The 10,438-nt window shown below is 44.5% G+C and overlaps 1 protein-coding gene across 5 annotated transcripts in view; it reads right to left on the minus strand.

Annotated features, from left to right (window-relative positions):
* YEATS2 (YEATS domain containing 2) overlaps positions 1 to 9,572 on the minus strand; it is a 117,094-nt gene extending 107,522 nt beyond the window's left edge. For 2 of the 5 annotated variants that reach the window (XM_053565291.1, XM_053565286.1), the window contains exon 1: positions 9,384 to 9,540. The gene's annotated coding sequence lies outside the window, so the exon portion shown is untranslated. Of the gene's footprint in view, positions 1 to 9,060; positions 9,207 to 9,383 lie in introns of those variants that run through there. The other 3 variants (XM_053565290.1, XM_053565289.1, XM_053565288.1) reach the window with 3 other exon arrangements.
* Positions 9,573 to 10,438: the final 866 nt, after the last annotated feature.

Raw genomic sequence — 10,438 nt, forward strand, 5'->3', positions numbered from 1 at the left:
GCACCAGCCACATGCACCAAAGCTGGCGAGTTCAAGCCCAACCAGGGCCAGCTAAACAATGACAATGGCAGGCAGCTCCTGTGGCTCAGTGACTAGGGTGCCAGCCCCGTATACCAAGGGTGGTGGGTTCAAACCTGGCCCCAGGCATTGTGGCAAGCGCCCGTAGTCCCAGCTACTCGGGAGGCTGAGGCAAGAGAACTGCTCAAGCCCAAGAGCTGGAGGTTGTTGTGAGCTGTGACGTTACAGCACTCTACGGAGGGCGACAAAGTGAGACTCTGTCTCTAAAAAAAAAAAAAATTTAAACAATGACAATGGCAACCAAAAAATAGCCAGGCGTTGTGGTGGGTACCTGTAGTACAGAGGCAGGTAGAGGCAAGGCAAGGCAGAGGCAAGAAGCAAGAGAATAGCGTAAAGCTCAAGAGTTTGAGGTTACTGTGAGCTGTGATGCCTCCACCGAGGGCAACATAACAAGACTCTGTCTCAAAGAGAAAAAAAAAACAAAAAAAAGGCTCGGTGCCTGTAGCTCAGCAGCTAGGGCCCCTGCCACATAAACCAAAGCTGGTGGGTACGAATCCACCAGCTCAGGCCTGCCAAACAACTACAACCAAAAAATAGCTGGGCATTATGACAAGCACCTGTAGTCCCAGCTACTTGGGAGGCTGAGGCAAGAGACTCACTTAAGCCCAAGAATCTGAGGATGCTGTGAGCTATTATGCCATGGCACTCTACCCAGGGTGACAGCTTGAGACTGTTTCAAAAATAAATTAATTAATTAAATTAAATAAAAAATAAAACATAACTTACTATGGGTACCTTTTGGCATATGTAACATATTTCATAGTTCTTAAAAATAAAACCTAAAAAAAATAAAAATAAAGAAATTATAGTACATTCATACTATGGAACAAATCAGTTCTGCTATAACGTGACGTATGCATTCTTAGAAATCACTATACTATGTAAAATTGCATAACAAAAACCACAGAGCTTATGGAATAAATAGGGTTGGGCCACAACATTTAACTGAAATCATTGTCAGTGACATAAAAAGAGGAGAATCTAGGGCAGCACCTGTGGCTCAAAGGAATAAGGCAACAGTCCCATATGCCAGAGGTGGCAGGTTCAAACCCAGCCATGGCCAAAACTGCAAAAAAAAAAAAAAGAGGAGAATCTAATAAAAATGGTAGCATAGTTTTACACATATGGCTAGCCAAGAAATACACAAATGCTACAATAAATATGATACCTTATCTTAAAGATGACCTTGAGTATGCTTGTAGAAGTAGGCAGTGAACGTTATGTTACTAGAAGTGGTGGAGGAAGAGTTATCTGCAAATAACAAAAAGCTGTAACACCAGATGTGCCTGAGTGTGACTCATAAAATAGCAGTAAGCTGCAATCGCTGGGAGCTGTTTGAGGTGCATGCCTGTGTGGCTTGTGTGTTCCTTTGATGGATCAGTTCATCGGGGTGCAGTTTTCTGCACATACTTAGTATTACTTGGAGATGAAATCATACATAAACAAATATTAAATTCACTTCATGCTCAGATAATGCCCAAATATTAATAATCGCATTGGAACAAAGTTGTTATTTCCTTATTTAAAAAACAGACTGCACTACTTAAAGATTATAATACAGCCATTAAAAAGAAGATGCTGACTACTCGGGAGGCTGAGGCAAGAGAATCGCCTAAGCCCAGGAGTTGGAGGTTGCTGTGAGCCGTGTGACGCCACGGCACTCTACCAAGGGCAATAAAGTGAAAACTCTGTCTCTACAAAAAAAAAAAAAAAAAAAAAAGAAGATGCTGATGTGGAAATACCTCTAAAATAACTGTGAACTGAAAACACCCAGATGCAGACAAACATGTATATTTTGATGCCTTCTGTGTAAACTGGGGGAGAGAAAAGGAGACAAAAGATGAGCTGGTGTATGTTTGTGTAGGTTTTTGGAAGGAAAAACAAAAAACTTTTGATTTGGTTTTCAGTGGTTGCCTCTGGGTAGTGGACGTGCTTTTCATCTTATCCCTGAATACAATGTTTGAATTTTCTAATGATATAAACGTTATTTTGGGTAGAAAAACAGCAAAAGGACTAATCTGAAAAATGGACTGTAGGTGTCTCTATGTCTCTTTCTGGTTTCTTCTCTGTATGTGTTAAAAAAAAAAACAACTCAGAGAATGTGAAACAGCTGGAATTCCTACACATTGTTGGAGGGAATGTCAAATGGCATGACCACTTTGGAAAACTGGCCCATCTCTTAAAAAAAAGCTGGGCGGGGGCGGCACCTGTGGCTCAGTGAGTAGGGTGCTGGCCTCATATACTGAGAGTGGCGGGTTTGAATGTGGTCCCCCAAACTGCAACAAAAAAAAAGCCAGGCGTTGTGGCAGGTGCCTGTAGCCCCAGCTACTCGGGAGTCTGATGCAAGAGAATCGCCTAAGCCCCTAAGCTGGAGGTTGCTGTGAGCTGTGCTGCAACAGCACTCTACCAAGGGTGACACAGTGAGACTCTGTCTCTAAAAAAAAAAAAAAAAAAGGCTGGGCAGTGCCTGTGGTTCAGTGAGTAGGGTGCCAGCCCCATATCCAGGGGTCCTCAAACTACAGCCTGCAGCAGGCCATATGCGGTGGTGTGATTGTGTTTGTTCCCATTTTGTTTTTTTACTTCAAAATAAAATATGTGCAGTGTGCATAGGAATTTGTTCATAGTTTGTTTTTTTTTTTTTAACTATAGTCCGGCCTTCCAACGGTCTGAGGGACAGTGAACTGGCCCCCTGTTTAAAAAGTTTGAGGACCCCTGCATACCAAGGGTGGCAGGTTCGAACCTGGCCCCAGCCAAACTGCAACAAAGAAATAGCCAGGCATTGTGGTGGGCGCATGTTGTCCCAGCTACTCAGGAGGCTGAGGCAAGAGAATCGCCTAAGCCCAAGAGCTGGAGGTTGCTGTGAGCTGTGACATCACAGCACTTTACGAGGGTGACAAAGTAAGAGATTCTGTCTCTAAAGAAAAAAGTTAAACATACCCCTACCATATGATCCAGACATTCCATTACTAGGTATTTATCCAAGAGAAACAAAAGCATATGTCCATACAAAGACTTGTTTACAGTCTTTATATATATATAGCTGCTGTAAACAAGTCTTTGTATGGACATAGACTTTGTATGGACATATATATATATATAGCTGCTGTAAACAAGTCTTTGTATGGACATACACTTTTTTTTTGTTTGTTTGTTTGTTTGTTTTGAGACAAAGTCTCACTGTGTTACCCTCAGTAGAGTGCCAGGGCGTCACAGCTCATAGTAACCTCAAACCCTTAGGCTTAAGTGATTCTCTTGCCTCAGCCTCCCAAGTAGCTGGGACTAAAAGCACCTGCCACAACACCCAGCAATTTTTTTAGAGACAGGGTTTCACTCTTGCTTAGACTGGTCTTCAACTCATTAGCTCAACTAATCCACCAGCTTCAGCCTCCCGATTACAGGTGTGAGCCACCACACCCAGCAATATATAAATTTTTTTAATTAATGGGCAGAACCCATAGCTCAGTGGGTAGGGTGCCAGCCACATACATGAAGGCTGGTGGGTTCAAACCCAGCCCGCCAGCTAAACAGCAATGACAACTACAACAAAAAAAGAGCTGGCAGGTACCTGTAGTCCCAGCTACTTGGGAGGCTAAGGCAAGAGAATCACTTAAGCCCAAGAGTTTGACATTGCTGTGAGCTGTGACATTACAGCACTCTACCGAGGACAACATAGTGAGACTTTGTCTCAAAAAAAAAAAAAATAAATTAAGTAAAGGAAGTTCAGAAGCAGTGGCTTACACCTGCAATCCTAGCATTCTGGGAGGCCAAGGCAGAGGATCCCTTCAGCTAGGAGTTCAAAACCGCCCTGGAGGCTCAGGGCCTGTCGATCAAGCAGCTAAGGCACCAGCCACATACACATGAGACGGCGAGTTCGAATCCAGCCAGATCTGCCATACAACAACGACGGCTGCAACCAAAAAATAGCCGGGCATTGTGCCGGGCGCCTGTAGTCCCCGCTACTTGGGAGGCGGAGGCAGGAGAATCGCTTGAGCCCAGGAGTTGGAGGTTGCTGTGAGCTGTGATGGCACAGCACTCTACCCAGAGTGACAGCTTGAGGCTTTGTCTCAAAAAAAAAAAAAAACCCTGAACAAGAGCCAGGTGTGGCAAGTCCATATACTTCCAGCTACTCAGGAGGTTGAGGCAGGAGGATCACCTGAACCCAGGAGATTGAGGTTACTGCGAGCTAGGCTGAGGCTATGGCACTCTAGCCTGGGCAAGCAACACTCCGCCTTAAAAAAAAAAAAAAAAAAACAGAAGGCCGGGCTTGGTGGCTCACACCTGTTATCCTAGCACTCTAGGAGGCTGACCAGGTAGATCACTTGAGTGCTCAGCAGATCAAGACCAGCCTGAGTAAAAGAATGAGACCCCCTTCTCTAAAAAATAGCTGGGCATTGTGGTGGGTACCTGTAGTCCCAGCTACTTGGGAGACTGAGGCAAGAGGACTGCTTGAGGCCAAGAGTTTGAGGTTGCTGTTGATCTATGACACACTCTATCCATAGCAACAAAGTAAGACTCTGTCTCAAAAAAAAAAAAAAAAGTTAAATAAAAGTGGGCATAAAACAACTAGGATATCTGACATTGTATTTGAGAAACTAATGCATCAATATCTCATTTTGACAGAAGTAGGTTCAACTATCAGTGAGTTCTCAAGGTGCTCATCATGTATTTTGCTTCTAATTTTACTCTGAATATGCTTCATTCTTGAAAATAGTTGCTCACAAAATTAGGTGCTGCCAAAAAGTGATGACATGAGCAAGGCGTGATTGTGAATCAAGAGATATTTATCTCTGGGAAGATTGCACCTATAAATTCCAATAAAGAGACGTGATCAAATTTTCTTTAAGTTGAATATCAGATTGCAGCTCCATGCATTTCATTTGAAAACTGGCCGGTAACATTTATGCTAATTAAAAATAAAGTTGCGAATGCAACAATACAAAAAAAAGAAAATTTTTTTTTAGAGACAGTAACTCACTCAGTTGCCTTGGGGTTGAATGCCAAGGTGTCATTACTCATAGCAACCTCAAACTTAGGCTCAAGCAATCCTCTTGCCTCAGCTTCTTGAGTAGCTGGGACTACAGACACCCACCCCAACACCTGGCTAGTTTTCTATGTTTTTTTTTTTTTTTTTTTAGTAGAGACAGGGTCTTGCTCTCTTGCATAGGCTGGTCTTGAACTCCTAAACTGAGGGAAACACATAAAGCCCATACACCCCATGTTGTATTATTCTATTTATATGAAGTATTTACAAATAGGCAAATCCATAGACAAAAAAAGGTAGGTGCCAGAGAATGAAGGAGGAGAGAATTGAGATTGACTACTAATAGGTAGGGGATTACTTTTTGGAGTGATAGAAACATTATGGAATTAGGTAATGATACTTGTGCAACTTGGTGAATATACTAAAAACCACCAAATTATACACTCTTAAAGCAGGGAATTTTAAGTTATGTGAACTATGTCTCCATTTTAAAAGCTTATCCACACTCTCAGGTAAACCAATTAAATTTTAACAAAATACATAATAATCACCAAAGTTTCTGAAGGCCCCTCCCCATTCTCCTCACTGTCAATCTTCATAACCACCACATTAACAGGTTCCCTTCCACAGCTGAGAGATACGGAAAATAAACAATACTAGCCTAGGAAACCTAGTTCTTCTACCTCTCCCCTTCTGCTGTCATCAAAGTTCACATGCCTGAACATCTCAATTACCTTCCAGTGGGGTTCATATTTCAACTCTACCTTCTTCACTTACTGAACTGCTCCTAATCCTTCAAGAATCAAATTGCGACTCATCCATGAACTCCAGCCTTTGAAAATTTTTTTTCTAATTCCTACAGAACAGATAATATGGAAACAATGAGCTTCATCAGTCATGTTTATGAGTGAAAGGTGTACTAATCCCCACCCTCCACACTGCAGCACTGTAAGAAACTGGAATTTAAGGGAAGCACCTGTGGCTCAAAGGAGTAGGGTACAGGCCCCAATGCCAGAGGTGGTGGGTTCAAACCAAGCCCCGGCCAAAAACTGCAAAAAACCCAGGAATTTAAGAAAGTAGCAGGCTCGGCACCTGTGGCTCAAGTGGCTAAGGCGCCAGCCACATATATCTGAGCTGGCAGGCTCGAATCCAGCCCCGGCCCGCCAAACAACAACGATGGCTGTAACCAAAAAATAGCCCAGCATTGTGGTGGGTGCCTCTAGTCCCAGCTACTTGGGACGCAGAAGCAGGAGAATCGCTTGAGCCCAGGAGTTGGGAGGTTGCTGTGAGCTGTGATGCCATAGCACTCTACCCAGGGCAACAGCTTGAGGCTCTGCCTCAAAAAAAAAAAAAAAAAAAAAAGAAAGGAGCAAAGAAGATTCAAATAAAAATCTGTATTTTTTAAACTGTATTTTTAAAATGGAAAAAAACTATGGTGGAACAAGAAGCCTAACTTAAACGTTAGCTCTTCTCTTCTGACAGATTTTATATTAAAAAAAATCTTCTGGGAACAGTGCCTCACACCTGTAATCCTACCACTTTGGAAGGCCAAAGCAGGAGGATCACCTGAGGCCAGGAGTTCAAGACCAGCCTGTGCAAGAAAAAGACAAAACATAGAAAATAAAAAAAAATAAATAAACATAGAAAATAAAGAAAAATGAGCTGGTGTGGAGGCACACGCCTATAGTCCCAGCTACTCAGTAGGCAAGAGGGTTGCTTAAGCCCAGGAGTTCAAGGTTGCAGTGAGTAAAATGAGGCCACTGCACTCTCACCTGGGTGATAGAGCAAGACCCTGTAAAAAAAATTAGTCTTTTTTTTTTTTATTAAATAGTAACTGTGTACATTAATGCATTTAGGGGCACAATGTGCTAATTTGATAAACAATGTGGAATCCTTACATCGAACTGATTAACATAACCATCACCTCACTTACTTATTTGCTGTGGTTAAGACATTAAAAAAAAAAAATAGTCCACAGCAATCTATTCTAGTTTTCCAATGAATGAATATGAAAGCTTTTGAAACTGTATGAAAAACATATGGGGAAAACTCTGAAAACTATATGTAAAGCTACATACTTTTTTATCTAAAGAACTTTTTGCAATCAATTAGGAAAAAAAGATGCACAGAGAAGAGGAAGAGAAATTCACAAATGGCCAAAAAAAATTGGAAAAAAATGTTCAAATATACTAGTAATCAAAAAATCCCACCATTTTTCATCTATCAAATTTAGTTTTGAGGCAGATGGAGATAAGGGACACCTTTTTCTAATTCTTCATATCCCACTCAAGTATTCTAATCTGGTTCCCATCTCCCACTTCCAGAAACTCTGATAGGAACAACAATGACCAAAACCAGTAACATCTATTTGACAATCTTACTCAACATTTCAGAAGCACTGATGGAGGACCACTTCTCCATCATTCAGAAACTTAACTCTCTTGGAGTCCACAGTACAGTCTCCGCTTTTTCTCCTACTTCACTGGCCGTTTAGGACTTGTCCTTTGCTCAATGTTTTTCATCTACCAAACTGAAAAGTACTTGAAAGCCTGAGCCCTTTGCACTCCTGTCTACACTCTTCCCCTAAGTGATCTCACATGGTCCCATACCTTATCTAAATACTGATCATTCCCAAATTTTTTTTTTTTTTTTTTTTTGTGATTTTTGGCCGGGGCTGGGTTTGAACCCGCCACCCCCGGCATATGGGACCAGCGCCCTACTCCTTGAGCCACAGGCGCCGCCCTCATTCCCAAATTTTTATCTCTAACTTCTCTTTCCCCTGAATTCCACATCTGTACGTCCAAGTGCCTCTTCAACATAATGACTTTATAACGAAATACATCTCAAATTTAATACTTCCAAAACAATTCATGATTTTGCCCATCTCAAATTTCTCCCCATTCCTCATCTCAGAAAGTATCACCATCTACTCAGTTGCTCAAAACAAAAATCAAAAAAAGCAAAGCCTGTCCCCTTTCCTTCACCAATTCATTTCCAAGTGTTGTTCATTCTACTTCATGTATTCTAAAATATTTTTACTCTTCCCCATCTCTACTGACATGGGCCTAGTCCCAAGGAATGCAAACAACATAGTATCTGATCTCCCAGATTACACACCAGTCTTCTTCCTCCATAGAGCAGTCAGGTCATGCTACTTGACCACTTAAAACCTTTAAAGGCGTCCCATAGAAACTAAATAGCTAACCAGGGCATCGTCTGCCCCAATCTTGAAAAGCAGGTAAACAAACAATAATGGTAACATCTTTAGACAGTAAATCTACAGGTACTTTTACTTATTTTGCTTGTGTATAGTTCTTTTCTACAATGAATACTTGTTACTTACTAAAGAGGAAATGATACTGCTGAATACTATATATTATACCGCATTTTTTACACGTTAATGAGAAAAAGAAATGGAAAATGTGGGTCAACTCTGTAACTGTTAAGGAATATGCTTAGATGAAAATAACCAGGAAATGGGGCGGCGCCTGTGGCTCAAAGGGGTAGGGTGCGGCCCCATATGCCGGAGGTGGCGGGTTCAAATCCAGCCCCGGCCAAAAAAAAAAAAAAAAACGAAAATAACCAGCAAACATGTATCACAACTCCAAGAATGTCAGGGTTGTCGGATTACTGGTGATATTTCTCTTCCTCTACTTACTATTTTTAACACAATTGCATTCATAACCCGGGAAAGGTTGTATTATAAACCTCGCTATCTCCAGCAGTCTGGCCGCAGCCCACCAAGCCCTTTCCTTGTGGGTCCTCATTTTGCCAAGCTCCACTCCGAGCCGGCACGGTCTCACACCTCTGGGGCTCTCATTCCCGTCCCCGGCTTTTCTCCTCCCACCTTTCTAGATTCAACCCATCCTTCATCAAGGGGGCGGACGACAGGGATGGCGACAGGTTGGAAGGCTGTTCCAGAATTCTTCCGCGAATCCACAACTTGCTGGTGCTGGTACTAAAACCCGTCTCCGGTGTCAGCAGCAGGCCACCAGGCTTACCCTCGAGAACGCTCCGGCCGCGGCGGCCCCAGGGCCCCCACTCCCTCAGAACGCTGTACCCGGGTAAGAGGAGCCAGCTCACATCCGAATGCCGGGTCCCCGCTCCAGAGGCTCCCCGACACTCACCTCGCGACCCTCTCCTTCTCTGCAGTCACTAACTTCCCCGCCCCCTCCCCTCGGCAGTGACTCCTCCCGCCCGCCTCAGCCCAGCCCGCGGCATGGGGGAGGGGCGCGCACGTGCCCGAGCCGCCCCCGCCCAGACAATGCCCTGGAGAGCGGGGCGCGCGCCCGGCCAGTCCCATCCTGCTCCCGCCAACGCTTACCCTGTCTCCGGTCTCAGGCTGCAGTGCGGGCCTGGCCGGGCGCCGCGGGAGAACCCGGCGAGGTGCGCGAACCGGACGAAGCCCCGCGGAGTTGCGCCGCCACGAATCCCCAGCGACCCCGCAGTCCGCGGAAGCACACCGCCCCGCGGAGTCCGCCTGGCAGTTCCGCCCCGCACGTCAGCAGAAGGGGCGGGGTTAGGAGCGTGCGCGCGCGCGCGACCCCGGAGCGGAGCTCACAGGGATGTGGGCGGGGCGGGGCGGAGCCGAGTGGGGCGGACCGAACCTGGTCCGAGCTCCGACCCTTGCCGGGCTGGCCGCGCCTCCTGGGCAGTGTGCACCGGTTCTGGAGAAGGAACTATCGTCCATCATTTTCCTGACTAAAAAAAGATGGCAAGTTCCAGCCTCAGGATTGACAGGATATTCGTTCTACTGTCATTTATGAGTTGCCACAGCAATAACAATAATAACTAAAATACAGGTGTGTGCCAGCTTGTGCCAAAGTTTGCAAAATGCTAGGGTCTCAAATTAACAAGTTACTATTAACCTATTTTACAGATGTGGAAACTAAGGCTCAGAAAACTCGGAACTTAGGTCACACAACTAATGATCGACAACCCATCAAATCCAGGTTTCCCCCTAAATATCTCTGAGGTTAACCTTCTCTTTCATTCTTCCTGTACCATCATTCTACTCTGGACCTGTCATCTCTCTGCCTAAGACTGCAGTGGCCTCCCAGCTGGTCTCTAAAGATCTACTTCTGTACCCCTTCAATTTTTTCTCCTCAATGTGTAAAGATTTAACACTGGAGCCGGGCGCGGTGGCTGAAGACTGTAATTCCAGCAATTGGGAAGGCCAAGCAGGTGATTACCTGAGCTCACAGGTTCAAGACCAGCCTGAGCCAGAGCAAGACCCCCGGCGCCTGTAGTCCCAGCTACTTGGGAGGCTGAGGCAAGAGAATTGCTTAAGCCCAGGGGTTTGAAGTTGCTGTGAGCTATGACGCCGTGGCACTCGAGGGCAACGAAGTGAGACTGTCTCAAAAAAAAAATTAACACTGG

The sequence above is a fragment of the Nycticebus coucang genome, chromosome 16 (assembly GCF_027406575.1).
Source record: "Nycticebus coucang isolate mNycCou1 chromosome 16, mNycCou1.pri, whole genome shotgun sequence".
Taxonomy (NCBI): domain Eukaryota; kingdom Metazoa; phylum Chordata; class Mammalia; order Primates; family Lorisidae; genus Nycticebus; species Nycticebus coucang.